This window comes from Pongo abelii, chromosome 2 (genome assembly GCF_028885655.2).
Source record: "Pongo abelii isolate AG06213 chromosome 2, NHGRI_mPonAbe1-v2.0_pri, whole genome shotgun sequence".
Lineage (NCBI taxonomy): Eukaryota > Metazoa > Chordata > Mammalia > Primates > Hominidae > Pongo > Pongo abelii.
The window spans coordinates 63,982,269-64,002,370 of NC_085928.1; positions in this window are offsets into that span (position 1 = coordinate 63,982,269).

Below are 20,102 nucleotides of genomic sequence, written 5' to 3' on the forward strand. Positions count from 1 at the left end.
AGATAGGGTATTATTTCAATCCTTTAAACAATAAAGGTGAAACTTTCATTTGAAATGAAAATTCTAAGTTGATGAGAACAAGACTAGAGGTGTAATTTTAGGTTTTATTAAGTATTAGAAAAAATACTACTAATTTATATGCAAATAATAATATTTAAGAAACTACTCAATATCAATGTCTCCCTGTTGCTTATTTCACTGCATCCAGACTCTTGCTGGCTTTTAGGGTCTTCATAACCAAAGCACCACTCTCTGGAAAATCTTACTTCTCACCATCCTCCTTAGTCCCAACAAATGCTATCTTCTTCAGTCTGGTCCCTCTCTCCACTGTCCTCACTATGTGCCTTCCTCATTCTTGTCTCTATTGCCCTTTAGGCTTTTTGTTTTCTTCTCCCACGCTAAATGCCCTCTACCTCTTAAGCAACTTATCCTTCAAAGCACAGATTCAATTTCACTTCCTCCTTGAAACTGAATCCATACTGTGCTTGAAGTCAGTATCCCTCAATATTATTTCCAATAATTCCTTATTTGTTTTAAATATCTCTAATTTATTCATGAGTGTTTGGTTTTTATACCAACTATAAAGACTACTGTAAGTTACTTAAAGGACATGTGTTTATTTCTGTCCCTTCCACATTTATCCCAAATATTTATCTTCACTTCTATATGTAATAAAAGAAATACAAATGTGTTATTATCAAAAAGGAAACTGAGAGGTTGCTAAAAATAAAAAAGCAGGGCTTATTTTTCAATGATTAGAGAATACCTTACTGATAATGAAATACATAAAATTCATAGGACACTAATTTTCTGGAAATGTCTATGTATAATGATAAATTTCAAAGACATGTTTGCTAATTATACATTATTAATCATTTATACAATATATGAATATGCTTTAAATCACCCATTTTAAAGACAATATTTTGGTTATTATTTTAAAACAGATATAAATAATAAATAATCCACTTGGTCATATTAAAATTAAGCTATTGGCTTCCAGTTCACCTAATGTGAAATTACTTTTATTCATAACTTCCTTACTGGCCCTAGCCCCCTCTGTTTCACAATTTTTGTGTGGATGAAAAGAGGATAGCATTTTAAAGTAGGGAAATATCTCTGCAATGAAACAGGAAATGCAGTGTGTTCTTCAGCTCAAAAGGAACAGCTCTTACTTCCTGAGGAATTATAGAACTCACTCCATGTATTTTTAAAAGCTAGAGAAACAACTTATCAGTTTATCAGTTTCACTTAACCCAAGCATCTTAAAAGATCAAATCTTAAAGATATAAAAGATTAGATCTTTTACATTTAAAAAAAATTAGATCTTAAATTTCTTAAGGACTTAAGGCCCACACCCATTTCACCATCTTATATGATTATGGTACAAGCACTATCAGGTTGACCAAACATAGAAATGCCAACCCTTTAACACTGCCCAAATTTAGAGCAAGCACCTGAGAACGACACCAATCACAGGAAACAAACTATATGTTAACTCTAGCAGCTGAACTGGACTCCCCTTGTTCTCCAAGAAGCCTGTTTGTCATGGTTGTCCCTCTGTCCACAAACTTGTGCTGCCATTACATATCCCAGAAAAAAAAGGGACTAAAAGGTAAATTGCAAGTTCATAGATTTATTTATTATGTTTCTATTCATTTCAGTGTTTCAAAATATGAAACTGAACTCAACAATGACTTTTTGTGTTAAGCTTTGGGGTTTTTTCCTATTTTATCATCCTATTAATCTAAAGGTTTAAATACTATCTATTCTGCTTGCCATACTTACACAAAAATACCTTCAATTATAAATGCATGCATATATTAGGAATCGACTATCCTTTTCCCTGTTCTTATTAGTATATCATATGCAAAATATTTAGAGGCTCAGGTTGAAGAATAGATTTCTTATATTTGTATTTTCTATTGAGTATTGTCTGAACGAGGCTTGTGTATGTATGCTATTAAACCTGAGCCAAAATTTAAATGCATTTTCTTTCTCAAAATCTTCCCATTAATGAAAAATAATATATAGTAGTTGTTTTTTTATTTAAAAAAAGACAAGAAAAACAGTCAAGTTTATTTTAACAATTTTAATACCAATTGCCCAAACTATAGAAAATGTTCAAACATGAATTTTAGTAGTCTACAAAGTATAATCTGCTCAGTTTGTTGCTGTTGTTGAGGGTGGAAAAAAAATAAATGTATGGTGGAATTTAATGTTGCTTAGCCCAAAAATATAATATAATATGAAATAAACCATGTTCTTCAAATAACGAGTGTTGGCTTTAACTTAATGATTTCAAAACATCCTATAGCATCCTATTAAGAAAACTACAAAGGAAGAATAATGGTGTGCAGTAGACATGAATTTTAAGTGTCCAAGTGTTCGTCCAAAGTGTTTGTGGCAGCCTGAACTTTAAAATGAGTCTCCTTCATTTGACCATGAAACCTACCATAACTTCACCTCTGGTCCTTCACCTCACTTCACTAAAATCAAAAGAGTTAGCATTCTCATTTTTAAAACTCAATATAGAACAAAGACAATTCCTTTTATTTTTCTGAAATTAAACAAAATTCAGTAAATGTAGTTACTGAAATATCATTACTAAATAATATTCTAGACAATTCCTTTTAATTTTTAAAAATAGGTAGACACAGTTACTGAAATATTGTTATTAAATAATATTCTGAATTCAAATCTTGCAAGAACAGTTTTGAATGTAATCACCTAGAATTATGTATTAAATTTTGAGAAAGTTTCCTTCAACTTTTCCTTCCCAAAATAAATCTTGACAGAGACAAAAGGAAAAATACTGTTGGCATTTAAGACAATGAGAAGAAAAGGTTATAATGAATGCTCTTTGAATAGGTATGTTTGCAGGTATTCAATAGAGAAAGGTATACCTTCATTAATTATTAGGGGAACTATGTTTAAAAAAAACTATTTTAAAGCAAATCTTTGCACCTATTCCCAAATGTTTGTGAACAGGTAATTGTACTTCCTCGAGAAAAGTGAGTGCTTTTTGCTTTTATTTGTTTCTTTGTATCCCCCTTTTCTCCTCTCCCTCCTCCTCCTTATTTTGATTACAGTATCACTTTAGTATATACAGCTGCGATTTAGAGGGTGGCGCTTTGGAAGGTTCTTGCGACTTGATTGCTGAGATGTTAAATGGACTATTTACCTCTGCAGGCACAAAACCCACAACCGCATCTGCCCCGTAGCGCTAGCGTTGGCGGTAGTCTTCGTTCGAAGGAGGTTGTGGGCTTGGAGCTTAGAGCATGCGCAGTCACAGGAGCCTCACGGATTCCCTAACTACCGCTGACCCCTACCCTTCACATCAGCGACTGGGTTCATGCAGAAGTAAACTGACTGTAGAATAACTGGACTGTTTATTGCCTATTACTCAGCTTGCTGGTAACCATTATGCCGTACAGTGGTTCTCTTTGTTGGATCTTCAGAGCAAATTGTATCTTGCACGTCGTCAGCTTAGCTCAGCTGAATTTAATTTTGTGATACTAGCACAAATGTAATACCACGATTACCTGTTTAAAGATAGAGGTGTCCATATCACGTCTTGACACTGCTCCAGAAACATCCAACAGGTGTCAACTAAGATAGAAGCTTTCTAGTTGACCCATAACCCCAAAAAAACCTCTCTTTTTCTTTTATATAGGAATAGGATTTACAGTACAGGTTTTTCTGGCTTTTGTCCAAGTATTCGGGGAAAGAATAAGACAAATGATTTCTTAGGGACATGGCAGGAAACGGGATTTGGATAAACTTCTTACCCAGAAAAAATTCCATCAAACTTTTAAGAATATTTTCTTCTTTTTTTCTTTCTATTTTTTTTTCTTTTTTCTTGTGTAATGATTTGTAATTTGGTGAACCTCAAACTTTCACTTCAAGTTATGCTCATTCACTGGAGTTCCTGGATCTAATGCTTGTTTTATTCCACAAGTTCTAAAAAGTTCTCAGTTAATATCTTCAAATACAGCTTCTACCTCATGTTCTATCTCTATCTCTCTTCTTCTATAATCCCAACTGGATAAATATTAGACCGTCTTATTCTTTCCTTCGTGTCTCTTTTGTATTTTCTTTCTATTTCTTTATAACTCTGGGTTTCAATTACAGACAATTTTGTGTAAAATCGTCTGTTGAGTTTTACATTTTCATTATATTTTTCATTTCTAGAACTGTTGGGTTTTACACATCTATTAACTCTTTACTCACCATTCTATATATTTGTTTGAAACATTTTAAACAAGCTTGTTTTTATTTTTTCAGTTTTACAGTTCCTACATATGAAGACTTTTGAGCCTTATTGTTTATACTTGCTCTCATTCACAGTGTCTTGTTTCCCTATATATTTATTGATTTTTTTCTCTTTACTTTGAGCTTTCTCATTTTCTTTTTTTTTTTTTTAACAAAGTCTCACTCTGTTGCCCAGGCTGGAGTGTGATGGCATGATCTTGGCTCACTGCAACCTTTGCCTCCCTGGTTCAAGCGATTCTCATGCCTCAGCCTCCTGAGCAGCTAGGATTACAGGCATCCGCCACCATGCCCGGCTAATTTTTGTATTTTTAGTAGAGACAGGGTTTTACCATGTTGGCCAGGCTGGTCTCAAGCTCCTGACCTCAGGTGATCCACCCACCTCGGCCTCCCGAAGTGCTAGGATTACAGGCGTGAGCCACTGCACCTGGCCTGAATTTTCTCATTTTCATTTGAACTTTATCTGTGGAAATTATTTGAGGCCTGAGATGAAAGCGGATTTCTTCATGGGAGGATTAGCATTTGCTTCTGTCAGGTATTTGTGGACATTATCCGTGCTGTATCAGTTTAAACTATACCACTGGCTTCAGGTTTTTCGCTTGAGTGTGTGTATTTCATAACACCAGGTGGTGTGAATTCTGGATACAAACTTGAATAGAAGCCATACTGTGGTTGTGAATCTTCAGGAGAAATTCTCTCCACCTCTCATGAGAATCAAGGTTGAATAATCAAGTTTCAAGATAGGAAATTTTTTGTTCTGTTCCAGATTAATGTCAGAGTTTATTTCTAATGCATTCTTAAACTGGGAGTATAACACTTTGGGGTTCCAGTTTTGTTTAGAAGGAATCTCCTGATACAATCTTGAACTTGATTGGGTCATAGGCTTTGTCTTCCATCCATGAAACCTTAACAACTAATGCTTGAGACCTTCTGCGCTCAGCAAATGCCACTAAAGCAAAAAACCAATGTCAGTGCTTTACTTATCTCTCACGGTTTCTGCCTTAAACTTATTTAAGTAAGTAGGTCGTAGCTGTCCAGTAAAAAACCTCTAGAAGTACCAGAAGAATAAGGAGCTACCAAAAATAAATTTAACTACTTCTTTTTCACAGTTAGCCCAGCATTTACTTTTTTAAGTAGCCACAAAAAATCCTTCTTACATCAAAAAAACCTTTCAGTATTGATTTTAAGTAACGTAAACAAGCATTCATGTTTATTGCATAATCAATTGCTACCACCAAACCTGAGGCCTAAGCATTTAAAGAACAGGGATTTGCACTACTATTTGCTGCCCTCTGCAGGTGAATCTAAAACTCACAGACAATATTGGAATTCTGGAAAAAACAAAAACTTCCATATTCTAATGCAGATGCACATTAGTGAACTTGAAATGACTGTTCATGAAATTGCATGAAATTGCAAAGTGTTTCTATGTCCATTTCATATATGCCATATAACTGGGAAATTTTACATGTTGGATGATTCAGAAATAGGTATTTCTCTTTTGAGAAGGTTAGCAGTAAAAAGAAGAGAAATATGCTTAAGATAGAAGTTACGTGTTGGTTTGATTTTGGTTCTTAAATAATGGTGTAGTTGAACATATAGGTCAAATTGTAAATCATTACTTGATTGGTATTGAATCATTTTTTTCCTTTAAATTACTTTTCATTAGTTGACTACCCCTCATTCAAGGAAACTTTTCTGGAATAAGTGCAAATATCAGCCTTCAAGTTCAAAAGCCCTGTAAAAGATTGTATACCTCATTTAATTCCTCCAACTATTAAGTTTCAAAGTGTAGGTATGGATAATAGAAACCCCCAGAATATATTAAGGACTGTAAAAGAGAACAGTTTCTGAGCCTACTTTACTTATGGGACCCTGAGCAACTGAAATGTTCTATTCCACAGAATATTTCCACATAATTTTCTTTTCTAGGTGAATATAGGTTCAATTTCTTAAATATAGCCACATAGGATATAGGAGCAGTAAAAGATCTGATGCAGCCCCAGTGAGCAGCCTATGGCCTGGTTTGGCTTGGGAATTCTGAAAGATTCCAGAAACAATGAAAAAGTCAGAAAGACAGACAGAGACAGAGAGCATGTATGTGCACGCCCATTAGCTGTCCTGCAGAGGCCCTCTGGAGTGCCAGAAGTCACAACAGCAGATCACATCTTGGTTGTAATCACATCTTGATATTGATGTCAGCATGGAAAGAGACCTCACGAGTACCATATGCAATGAGTTTTATTTCAAAGATTATAACACAGCATTGAGACAGCTCCTACAACAAAAGTTGTTTCCTAAACCTAAGGTGAAAGAGTGTTATGGAGAACAGATTCTGAATTTCAGTAAAGTGAAACACTCAGAAATCCATGGAGCAATGAAGTTTACTTGAAAATAATTAAGCTTTATCCTTCAGACAGAAAAGGGTATTGAGATAGAGACTTTATCCAGATGAAAGAAAAACATTACATTTTTCACGTCAGCTTTTGTGATGGGAAAAAAATAGTGAAAGATTCAAAAGAAGTTTCTGAAGAAATTTTGCCAGTACAATCACTTGGCTTTTGTCCATCCTTTCACTAGCATCTTACTCTCTGTTTATGTCTGGTGTTCATAATTTCTTCTGTTCTACCTAGCCCCTCCCTTAGTTTGGATAACTTTCCCCTCCAAAGCAAAGTACCACAAGAACAGGTATTATATCTATTTTGCTTATCATTTGTCTCAAATACCTAGAATGCCCCGGCTTATGGTACATACTTGATAAATACTTATTAAAATGAAATAAAAGTTTTTTTTAAACTAGATGCCTAAAGCACAGATGAGAAACCAATCTTTTGACAGAAATATCAAATTAAGGCAAGATATTACTTTTACCTTCTCTTTCTCATTAGTGGACTGAATACGTTTTGTGGATACTTGGTCTATGGCAGTTACTAGGATCCAACTTAGAAAAGAAAGTCACCATTTGTCAGCATAAAGGATGGGCAGATTTTATCCTTTTCTTAGTATTGTAGTTTAAATGTCATAATTTACTGTTTTCCCTTTAGAGTGTCCCTTTTATCCTCAATCTCTCTGACTTTATCATCACTAGGAAGAGTGAGAAAGGAGTCAGAAGGCTCTTCTTCATTAAACAGAAGAAAAGGACAGATTCCAAATTACCGTATGGTAATGGCTTAGTATTTCAAACAAACATTGTTATTTGCTGCCCCTTACTGGTAAGATAATACAATTGCTAAGTCACATTTTAAAAGTGTAGCCTTTGGCCACTAAAATCCTATTTTGCAGGAAGTAGCTCTTCTACCACAACAAGATTGTACCAGTTGGTCGTGTCAAATAACAGAACGCCATATGGGAGGAGTTGCTTAATACAGGCCATTTTCAGGCCATCTCTTGGATAATTTACAGAAAAGTTAAGTAGAGAAAAATACTAAAGTAAACCCCATATATATAAAGCATCCTCCCTTGCTTGAAAACTTGAAATTTATCATTGACAGCAAATACTATCAGTTGCTTTCTTGAAGTAACAAGTTCATTTCATTCATTTTGGAGAAAGTATTTTCCAAATGCACACATCTGAATAACCATGGTCTGTCTGGCCATCACTCTTTCAAGTTAAAAAAAAAAAAAACATTCCATGGTAAGAAGCAGATAATTCAGTTGCAATTCAATCTAGATCCCTAGTGATTTTCTCAAAATAACCATCATCATACTCATTGTTCAGCAAAAGTGCTTCATGCACACTTCCCATGTCATCACACAGAACATTAGAAAAGGGCAGGACTGAACTGCTGGAAAATGCCTTAGCGGGTGCTTTAGAATAAACCACAGTGTTCTGAGAGTTTCCAGAACTGTGGAGTTGGGCCTTTGGATGCAGAAACAGCAGTTCTGCCCTGACCTCTATTACTGGTTATTGGGCCCAGGGATTCTGGTTATAAGAGTGATGTTTTTTTGCTTCTCATGACAGATTAGCTAGCCATGGGGGACTTTAATTTGAGCACAAAATGGCCTTAGCTTTACCAAGAAGGTATCCAGAACTATAGGATAACAACCTCATGTGTGGTTATTAGTAGCTTAACTTCAGTAAACAGCACATAGATCCTGGGACTGCGTTGAAATAATCCCAAGACAGTGTATCCCAAGAAAGTGTATACAAAGGACCTAATTTTTGGCTAACAAGTAGACAAGATTATAGATGAGAAAACAATGCTGAAAATCTAGTCTAAAAGGCAAGACAAGGTTGAAATGGAAAGTGAACAATGAACTCAAAAGTTAGTAGAGAGAAAACAGGCAAAAAGACAAACAATTGAAGAATCGATGTGTGCAAAAGCTGAGGAAATAAAAGCCTCCAACAGCACAGGTTTCTGGCAGTCTTCTCTATGTGGTACCTGGTATTGACAAGAGATTCGAAGGTGGCTCCCTAAAGGAATTATGCAGGGCTGAAGAGGATAGGTAGGCAGAAAAAAAAAAAAACTACCTAAAATTAAAAGGAAATAGGATCAGAAAAAGTTGCCCCAGAAAGAAAGCTGCAGTCAGATGACAATTCCAAGCAGAGACCTGGAAAATTCTGTACTGTATCAGATATGTTTAATGTCCTTCCCACCTGAGAGAAGAGAAACAACTCTCTCCTCTTCCCTTCCCAGTAAACTATTAGAAAGAATAATACTAGTCGTGCACAGTGGCTCACACCTGTAATCCCAACAGTTTGGGAGGCTGAGGCAGGAAGATCACTTGAGGTCAGGAGTTCGAGACCAGCCTAGCCAACATGACAAAACCCCATCTCTAGTAAAAATACAAAAATTAGCTGGGTGTGGTGGTGCATGCTTGTAGTACCACCTACTCGGGAGGCTGGGGCAGGGGAATGGCTTGAACCTGGGAGGCAGAGGTTGCAGTGAGCTGAGATCCCACCACTGCACTGCACTGCACTGCACTCCAGCCTGGATGAAAAAGCAAGGCTATGTCTCAAAAAAAAAAAAAAAAAAAAAAGAATACTGTCTTCCCTTCCTCATTTTCAGCCAGTTCACTCAAACTTCATCCACCACTCCCCACTGAAAACAGTAAAATAGAATATAAAGCCATCAATGGCTTTCTAACTGAAGCACAATAAAGACTTAACTTATTTTAATCTTCATGTTGATAATTCATTTCAATCAAGCCTCTTCTCAAAACTCATTTCCTAAGAGAGGCTTTCCCTGACCACCCTAACTAAAACAGTACTCATTATGGCTCTGTTGCTTTCCCTGGCATTATCCCTTTTTTACTTCTATCATAGAGAATTTCAATTATAGAGAGCCAACAATGCTAGTCATTCACGCATGGTCAAGAATAGCGCTTATGCCCCCCAGTCAGACTAGACAAACCTATGATTCATAAATCATTGGGAATAGTACATGGAAAGGTCTTGTCTCAATGAAAGGGATGAATTAGCACTAGTCTAAGTACTGAGCTTCTCCCATCAAAGAAACCTTATATTCGAGACCCAAAAGGTCAAACTGTTTTCAAGTAACACAGCCGTAACTCAGAACAAAGCTTAAAAATTCTTATAGGAATGCAAAAATATTCAATACCCAACGAGGTAAAATTTACATCATCTGGCAACCTATAAATAATTATTAGGCCTGGAGAGAAGTAGGAAAATAAGTCACTCAATCAAAACCAAGCTAGAATGGTCGGCACATGTTAGAATTAGCAACCAACAATATTTTAAAAGTTATAGCTGTATTCTATACAGTTGAAAAGTTCAATAGAGCTGTAAAATATATTTATAAGACCCAAATCAAAGTTTTAGAGGTTAAAACTACAATGTGTAAAATGAAAATGCTGAATGTAGTTAATGGCGGATTAGCATTTCAGAAGAACAGATTGGAAGATTAGTAAGTTTGAATATACAGCAATAGAAACTATCCAAAATAAAACCACAGAGAACAGGGAATTTTTTTGTAATGAACAGATCTGTGAGCTGTCACACAATTGAAACAGACTAATGTTCACATATTTATAAGTGCCTAGAGGACGTTTCAAAATGGGGAAAAAGAAAAATTATTTGAAGAAATACAACTGAAATTTTTCTAAATCTGATGAAAACTATAAAGCTTCAGATCCAGGAAGTTCAACAAACCCCAAGCACAAGAATCATGAAGGAAAATACACAAAGGTACATTACAATCAAATTGCTCAAAATCAGGGTAATCTTTTTTTTTTTTTTGAGAGGAGAGTACGCTTTATTATTCTTTATATTTTACAAATGAAGAAACATCCATTCCTCAGTCAGTGAGTCAATTGAACATTTATCAAGCATCTGTTCATTCATGATACAATGTGAATGTATCATGAATGATACATTCCTGTCTCATGAATGATACATTCATGTATCATTCACATTGTATCACGTGATACATTCACATTGTATCATGAATGATCACATCTGTGAATACAGAAAAATAAAAAACATACCACTCTTGCCTTCAAGAGCTCATAGTCAGTCCACATTTTTCATTTTTTTTCCAAAAAGCAAATGTCTTCTCTAATAAATGATGAATTGTGCTTGGGGTTTTCTGTAAGAATTGCAATCTAAATGCAGAACAGATGTCTAAACAGATTTTAAAAAACAAACAAACAATTTAAAGTCTTTAAAACGATTAATGTTACAAAATCATTTCATCTTTTATGAACAGGTCGTGATGTATGCATAGAGATGTTGGCTTCCTCGTTCATAATCAGTAACCGCAGAACCACCTGAAAACTGCCCCAAGAATCTCTGATGGCATCACATCCAAAAAAGGAATAGAGGCAGAACTTGAGCAGAGAGAAATGGCAGGCCACACCTGCAAGTCTTTGGAGACATGAGTGTAACTGTAAATATTAAGAGTCTATAAAAAGTCAGTGAATCAATTAGAGATAAAATTCTGTTGCATTAAGATAAATTCTTAATGATGGATTCAACCAACCACATTTTATTCTTTTATTCTGTGAGTTCCTTTCAAAAAAAACTTTTATTTTAGGTTCGGGTGTACACTTGCAGGTTTTTTATACAGGTGAACTTGTGTCACAGGGGTTCATTTACAGATGATCTCATCACCCAGGTACTAAGCCTAGTACCTAATAGTTATTGTCTCTGCCCCTCTCCCTCCTCTCACCCTCTACCCTCAAGTAGGCCCCAGTGTCTGCAACGCAATCCTAAGCAAAAAGAACAAAGCTGGAGGCATCACACTACTTGACTTCAAACTATACTACAAGGCTACAGTAACCAAAACAGCATAGTATTGGTACAAAAGCAGACACATAGACCAGTGGAACAGAATAGAGAGCCCCAAAATGAGGCCGCACACCTATGACCATCTGATCTTCAACAAAGCTGACAAAAATAAGCAATGGAGAAAGGATTCCCTGTTCAATAAACAGTACTGGGATAACTGGCTAGCCATAGGCAGAAGATTAAAACTGGACCTCCACCTTACAACATATACAAAAATCAACTCAAGATGAGTTAAAGACTTAAATGTAAAACCCAAAACTGTAAAAGACCTGGAAGACAACCTAGCCAATACCATCCTGGGCATAGGAATGGACAAAGATTTCATGACAAAGATGCCAAAAGCAATCACAACAAAAGCAAAAACTGACAAATGGCAAATGGGATCTAATTAAACTTAAGAGCTTCTGCACAGCAAAAGAAACTATCAACAGGGTAAACAGACAACCTACAGGATGGGAGAAAATATTTGCAAACTATGCATCTAACAAAGCTCTAATACCCAACATCTATAAGAAATGTACAAAAATTTACAAGAGAAAATCAAACAACCCCACTAAAAAGTGAGCAAAGGACATGAAGAGATACATTTCCAAAGAAGACATACATGCGGCCAACAAGCATATGTAAAAAAGCTCAACATCACTGATCATTAGAGAAATGCAAATTAAAACCACGATGAGATAGCATCTCACACCAGTCAGAATAACTATTATTAAAAAGTCAAAAAATAACAGATACTATCAAGGTTGCAGAGAAAAGAGAACTCTTATACACTGTTGCTGGGGGGTGTAAACTTGTTCAACCATTGTGGAAAGTAGTGTGGCAGCTCCTCAAAGAGCTAAAAACAGAACTACCATTTGACCCAGCAATCACTTAAATAGTGTCTAAGTTCATTCACTTAGTGTCTATGGCTGCTTTCACATTGTAACAGAAGAGTGGGATTTAGAAGGAAATTGGCACTAGGTGCCAATATTTTGTAACAAATGAATATAAAAACACCACTAAAGCAGTACTTAGAGGAAAATCGATAGTACTAAGTGCCATTATAAAAAAAGAGAAAGGGCCAGGTGCGGTGGCTCATGCCTGTAATCCCAGCTCTTTGGGAGGCCAAGATGGGTGGATCACTTGAGGTCAGGAGGTTGGGACCAGCCTGGCCAACATGGTGAAACTCCATCTCTACTAAAAATACAAAAATTAGTCGATCGTGGCAGCGGGTACCCATAATCCCAGCTACTCAGGAGGCTGAGGCAGAAGAATGGCCTAAACCCAGGAGGTGGAGGTTGCAGTGAGCCGAGATTGTGCCATTGCACTCCAACCTGGGCAATAGAGCGAGCGAGACTGTCTCAAAACAAAAAAAAGAAAGAAAAAGAAAAGAAAAACATCTCGAATAAATGATTTCAGCTTGCACTTTAGGAGTAGTATTATTTGGCACAACCTCTAGGGCCCACAAAGCCTAAAATATTTACCATCTTCTCTTTAAAAATAGTTTACTGATACATGATATAGAATATTGGAATTTTACCTAATAGATATTTATAGAGTATGCCATCCAACAATAGCATAATACACATTCTTTTTAAGTGCACATGGAACACTTATCAAGAGAGACTGTATTCTGAGCCATAAAACAAGTCTCAATTCAAATGGATTAAAGCCACACAAAATGTGTTCACTAGTCATGATAAAATCTAGTATCAAGAAGTTATCTGGAATATTCTCAAACATTTGGAAACTAATTGATACAACTCTAAATAACTTAGAGGTTTAAGAAGAAAACTAAAGAGAAGTCAGAAATTATTTTGTATTCAATGTGAAAACGGAACATATCAAATTTGGTGAAATGCCAGTAAAGTATTACTTAAGAGGAAATTTATTATAAGAGCCAGTATTAAAGAGAAAAAGGTCTCAAATAAATTACTTTAGCTTCCACCTTAAGAAACTATTTTAAAAGATTAAATTAATTCAAAGTAATAGAAGAAAGGAAATCATAAATACCAGAGCACAAACTAATGACATAAGAAAGAGAAAAATCAATGAAACCAGAAGTTGGTTACTTCAGAAGATCGATAAACCTGATAAACCGCTAGCCAGATAGATCATGAAAAAGAGAGAAGATACAGTGAGAGAGGGGACCTCATAAAAGAATCTACAGTTACTAAAGAATAAGGAAATACAAACAACTTTATGCCTATAAATTCACACCTTAGATGAAGTGAAAAAAAAACTTGAAAAACAGAAACTACCAAAGCTCACTCAAGAAGAAATACACAACCTAATAACCCTATACCTATTAATAAATTTGAATTTATAGTTTAAAATCTTCCCATAAAGAAAACCCCCAAGCCACTTTGCTTCACTGTCAATTCTACCAAACATTAAAGGAAGGAACAATACGAATTCCTCACAAGTTCTTCTAGAGAACTGAAATGAAGAGATGTTCTAATCACTTCCTACTCACCCTGTTCGTTAAGGAGGGGTCCCCACCCTGAATAGAACAAGATAGCCAAACACACAACACCTAACACTGTACGGATGAGACTAAGAGATTAACAGATTAAGATTAGTCACATATACAGTACTCACAGGCCAGGGAAGATGATACTGCAAGCCACATGGCCACATGAAGCTTGCACTCAGGAACAGAGTAAAGCAGGAACTGTGGGAGGCAGGCCATGTAGGGAAAACGGGGTGGGGTGACCACTGGTTCCTATGGGAGGGTGTGATTGGCTTCTTTGAATAATTTTACAAGCTGACAGGGAAATAAAACCTCTTAGGTTGAAGACTAGGTAGAGTGCAATTGGTCCAGCTAATAGAAGAACTAGCTGGGCAGAGAACCTTTCACACTGGTGGGGGGCAAATCTGATAAGAGCACGGGAACACACACCTAGGCCTTGGAAGCCCAGGAGGCTCGAAGATGTCAAAGCAACCCATGGAATCTCAGGCCTCACAGTATAAGGGAATGCATACCAATTCATTCTATGATGCTAGCATTACTATGACAAAAAAAAATTAAAAAAAGACATTACAAGGAAAAAAACTATGGGCTAATATTTCTCACATAGATTTAAAATTCTAAACAAAATTTTATCAAATTAACCCAACAATATATAATAGAAAAATGCACCATTGTTTTTTGGATCGTTTGTTTGTTTGTTTTCTGTTGCCCAGGATGGAGTGCAGTGGCACAATCTCGGCTCACTGCAACCTCTGCCTCCCAGATTCAAGTGATTTTCCTGCCTCAGCCTCCCGAGTAGCTGGGGTTACAGGCACGTGCCACCACACCCAGCTAATTTTTGTATTTTTAGTAGAGACAGGGTTTCACCATGTTGGCCAGGCTGGTCTCAAACTCCTGGACTCAAGTGATCCTCCCACCTCAGCCTCCCAAAGTGCTGGGATTACAGGTGTGAGCTACCACACCTGACTCACCATTGTTTTTCAAGTGTGGTATTTATCCCAGAAATGCAAGGTTAGTTTAACATTAAAGAATCAATTAAAGTTTTAAGAATTGTATGTTCATCTCAATAGATTTGACAACACCCATTTCTGATTTTAAAAAATAAATAAATCTTAGTCTTAGCCCAGTGGCTCATGCCTATAATCCCAGCACTTTGGGAGACCAAAGCAGACAGATTGCTTGAACCCAGGAGTTTGAGATCAGCCTGGGCAGCATGACGAAACCCAGTCTCTACAGGAAATACAAAAAATTAGCCTGTCATGGTGGCACACACCTGTAGTCCCAGCTACTAGGGAGGCTGAGGTGGAAGAATTACTTGAGCCCAGGAGGCTCAGTGAGCTGAGGCTGTACCATTTCACTCCGGCCTGGGCAATAGTGAGACCTTGCCTCAAAAAATTAAATAAATAAATAAATAAATAGTAATCAGATTAAAATTTTTTAAAATCTTGGTAAAATAGAAATAGAAGAGAAATGTTCAATCAGATATAGAGCATTTATTAAAAATCTATAACTAACATCATACTTAATGGTGAAAGATTGAATGCCTTCCTCCTAGGATCAGGAAAAAAAATCACAAATATTTCTACTTCTATTCAACATTGTGCTAGAGGTTGTAGTCAGTGTGAATAGGCAAGAAAAAATAAATAAGAGGCACCTGATTTGAAAAGAAAGAAGCAAAATTCTCTCTATTAGCAGTTGAGTAGATTATAAATTAATAGAAACCCAATAAAATCTTCAAAAAATTTATAGAACAAATAAATTAATTTATCAAGCCCATGGGATAGAGAAACAATATACAAAAACTGATATTTCTATAATCTCTAAACCACAGATGGGCATAACACATTTGCCAATTATATACAGAATAAAAAACTTGTATTCAGACAGTATAAAGAAACTCAATAGTAAGAAAATGAACAACTCAGTAAAAATTGGCAAATGATTTGACCAGATACTTTATCAAAGAAAATAGCAAATGGAAAATAAGCATATGAAAAGATGGTCAGCATCATTAGTTATCAGGGAAACACAAACTAGAATCATTGAGATACAACTCTACATCTATTAGAATGGCTATATTTTAAATAAAATTTAAAACTGATCATATCAAGTGTAGGACAGAATGTGGATGAACTGGAATGCTCTTAATACTGGTGGGAATAATAATAGTGGGAATGTGGGATAGTACACACACTTTGCAAAACAGTTTAGGCAGTTCAGTTTCTTTAAAAGTTTGTCATACACCTACTCTATGATCCAAACGCTCCACATTCCACCCAAGAAAAATAAAAGCATATATACATACAAACACTTGTACATGAATGTTGATAGCAATTTTACTTGTAAAAGCCAAAAAGTGGAAACAACCAAATTCCATCAACAGGTAAATTTGCACTAAAATGGAATGAACTATTGATAAGCACTCCCATATGGTTGAATCTCACTATAATTATTCCGAGTAAAAGCCAGAAGAAGAGTACATGCTATTTTATTCATACATACAAAATTTAGAAGATGAAAACTAATGTGTGGTAACAGCATGGAAGTGGTCTCCTGGGGTTGGGGATCAGTAGGGATCAGTAGGGACCAGCAGGAAGGATTACCAAGGGGCTTCAGAAAACTTTTGTGGATGATGGATATATATGTTCATCACGTTCACAGTCTCACGCATGCACACATACATCAAAGCTTAGCACACTGTACATGTTACATACGTATAGTTTATTGTGCATCTGTTATACTTCAATAAAACTTTTTTTAATAGGCATTAAAAATAAGCTGGGTGGTTTGGCTTCTCTGGGCTGAGCTTTGTTGGTCAGCTGGCAGCTGGCTGGTCTAGGATGGCGTCAGCTGAGATGACTTAATTCCGTTCCGTGTAATCTATTATTGGCCACAAGCTAGCCTGAACTTTGTCACACTGTGGTGGCAGTGTTGCAAAAATGAGAAAGCAACATTGTATAAAACAGTAAGCAGAAAGCACACAAGGCTTCTTGAGGACCATACTCAGAACTGGTATAGTGTATTTTCTGCTGCCTTCTATTCATCAAAGCAAGTTATAAGGCTAGGTTCAAGGGATGGGGAAAAATACCTCTTTATAGAATGAGCTGCCAACATATCACAACGAACATGAATACAGGGAAGAGAATACTTTAGGCTATTTTTGCAGCCAGCCTAACTTAAGATCATTCTTCCAATTATCAGATCATTATTCTAAGATCATTATTAACTCATGGATTTGATTGTATGATGTATTTGTCAATTGCAGTTATTATCTTCATTGATATTCAAGTTGTCCATATTTGGAGAGTGGGGTCCTGTGTTTACTTGAGAATTTCCTGACATCTTCTGTGGCTGGAAACTACATTTCCCAGAATCACCTTCCCTATGTGGCTTTGAGTCAGATGTAACTTAGACAAAATTTGGAAGTTGGAAGTGGAAGCAGATATTCAGTGGCTTCACAGACCTCTCCATGAGCTACCATTTTGCCTGTGGGAGGAAGACTAAAAGCTTCTCACGCTCTTCTCAAATTCTTGCCTTTCAAGCCACTTGAAGCTTCAAGCTGAAAACATTAATGATGTGATCCTCTGGCTTCCTTCCCAGCCTTTCCACACTCATATAAACTCAAATTCTTATCATAAACCTTTCTGTTTCCATAATAGTTGTCATGGCTCCTCTCTTTTCTGAATCTGAGTTGATAAAGTTGGCTCCTGAGTCCTTTGGATATACACAATATTGTAGTCTTTGGTAACTCAGTTGCTTTCTGGAAGAAGAAGATACTATAAGGTTATCTTCTTGTATTCCTGTCTAAAATCTAGAACCAGCTATTTCTTCAGGGACTCTCTCTGTTTTTTAAGTTACTTGGAATAGTTCTTCTCCATCTGACTACTTATTTATTAATTATAGATGTATTAATAATAGCCTATACTACTATCTGCTATTAAATCCTCTCATTGCACTTATATTCTAATGGAGAAGACAGAAAATAAGCAAGTAAAATGAGTAAATAAGTATTTTCTCCACTAGAACGTAAGCCCAGTGAGATCAAAGATATTGACTTGCTCACCACTGTAGCCCTAGTGCCTAGAAAAGTGCCTGGCACATCGCATGCACTCAAAAATTTGTTAAAGATTAAATGAAATGTTTCTTCCTAGTTCATATCCTTTTCTGCCATTTTAGACCAATGACATGGCCACCACTTATAACAATACTCTGCACAAACAATGCTCGGCATAAAATAGGGAGCAACATTCACATTGCAGTTAATGAAAACGGCACCCTAGGATGGTGGACAACCTCAATAACAATCCACAGCAGCCCTGCGACCAGATTAATGGACATCTCTAACTGAATGCCCACAGGCATTTGAAACTCAACATATAAAAATCTTATTTCATTTCATTACTATTATTTATTGCCCCATTCTCCTCTTCTAAGCTTCCCTATCTCTGTTTTAATAGTTCCATTACACTCCCAAGAAACCAAACTAAACCGGAAACCTGAGAAGCTTCCTCAATCCCTCCTTTCCCTTATGAGCACATCAAGTTAGTGTGTACCTTGATAGTGAGAGGTGACAGCGTGCTGGCAGTCCTCACAGCCCTCGCTCGCTCTCGGCGCCTCCTCTGCCTGGGCTCCCACTTTGGCGGCACTTGAGGAGCCCTTCAGCCCGCCGCTGCGCTGTGGGAGCCCCTTTCTGGGCTGGCCAAGGCCGGAGCCGGCTCCCTCAGCTTGCAGGGAGATGTGGAGGGAGAGGCGCGAGCGGGAACCGGGGCTGTGCGCGGCGCTTGCAGGGAGGTGTGGAGGGAGAGGCGCCAGCGGGAACCGGGGCTGTGCGCGGCGCTTGCGGGCCAGCTTCAGTTCCGGGTGGGCGTGGGCTTGGCGGGCCACGCACTCGGAGCAGCCAGCCGCCCTGCCGCCCCGGGCAATGAGGGGCTTAGCACCCGGGCCAGCAACTGCGGAGGGTGTACTGGGTCCCCCAGCAGTGCCATCCCACCGGCGCTGCGCTCAATTTCTCGCCGGGCCTTAGCTGCCTTCCCGCGGAGCAGGGCTCGGGACCTGCAGCCCGCCATGCCTGGGCCTCGCATCCCCTCCATGGGCTCCTGTGCGGCCGGAGCCTCCCCCACGAGCTCCGCCCCCTGCTCCAGGGCGCCCAGTCCTATGGACCACCCAAGGGCTGGGGAGTGCGGGCGCACAGCGCGGGATTGGCAGGCAGCTCCACCTGCGGCCCCGGTGCAGGATCCACTGGGTGAAGCCAGCTGGGCTCCTGAGTCTGGTGGGGACGTGGAGAACCTTTATGTTTAGCTCAGGGATTGTAAATGCACCAATCGGTCCTCTGTATCTAGCTCAAGGTTTGTAAACACACCAATCAGCACCCTGTGTCCTGCTCAGGGTTTGTGAATGCAGCAATGGACACTCTGTATCTAGCTAATCTGGTGGGGAGGTGGAGAACCTTTGTGTCTAGCTCAGGGATTGTAAACGCACCAATCAGCGCCCTGTCAAAACAGACCACTCGGCTCTACCAATCAGCAGGATGTGGGTGGGGCCAGATAAGAGAATAAAAGCAGGCTGCCCCAGCCAGCAGTGGCAACCCTCTCGGGTCCCCTTCGACAGTGTGGAAGTTTTGTTCTATTGCTCTTTGCAATAAATCCTGCTGCTGTGCACTCTTTGGGTCCACACTGCCTTTATGAGCTGTAACACTCACCCAGAAGGTCCGCAGCTTCACTCCTGAGCCAGCAAGACAATGAACCCCACCAGAAGGAAGAAACTCTGAACACATCCGAACATCAGAAGGAACAAACTCCAGACACGCCATCTTTTAAGAACTGTAACACTCCCTGGGAGGGTCCGCGGCTTCATTCTTGAAGTCAGTGAGACCAAGAACCCATCAATTCCGGACACAATAGGTCTCCTATTCATCCCCTTCTCTCCTTTTCTCATTACTATGTCTCAAGTTTAAGATTTCATTGTCTCTCCTTTGGTATCTCTACATCCAACTCCATCCAAGTGCAATCTGTCCTCCATAAAAATTTTTGAAGTCATCTTTTTACATCTCAAGGGTGGGCCAGGTTTTCTCTTGTTTACATCCTTCAGTGGTTCGCCACTACCTGTGTGGGATCAAGTCCATGCTCC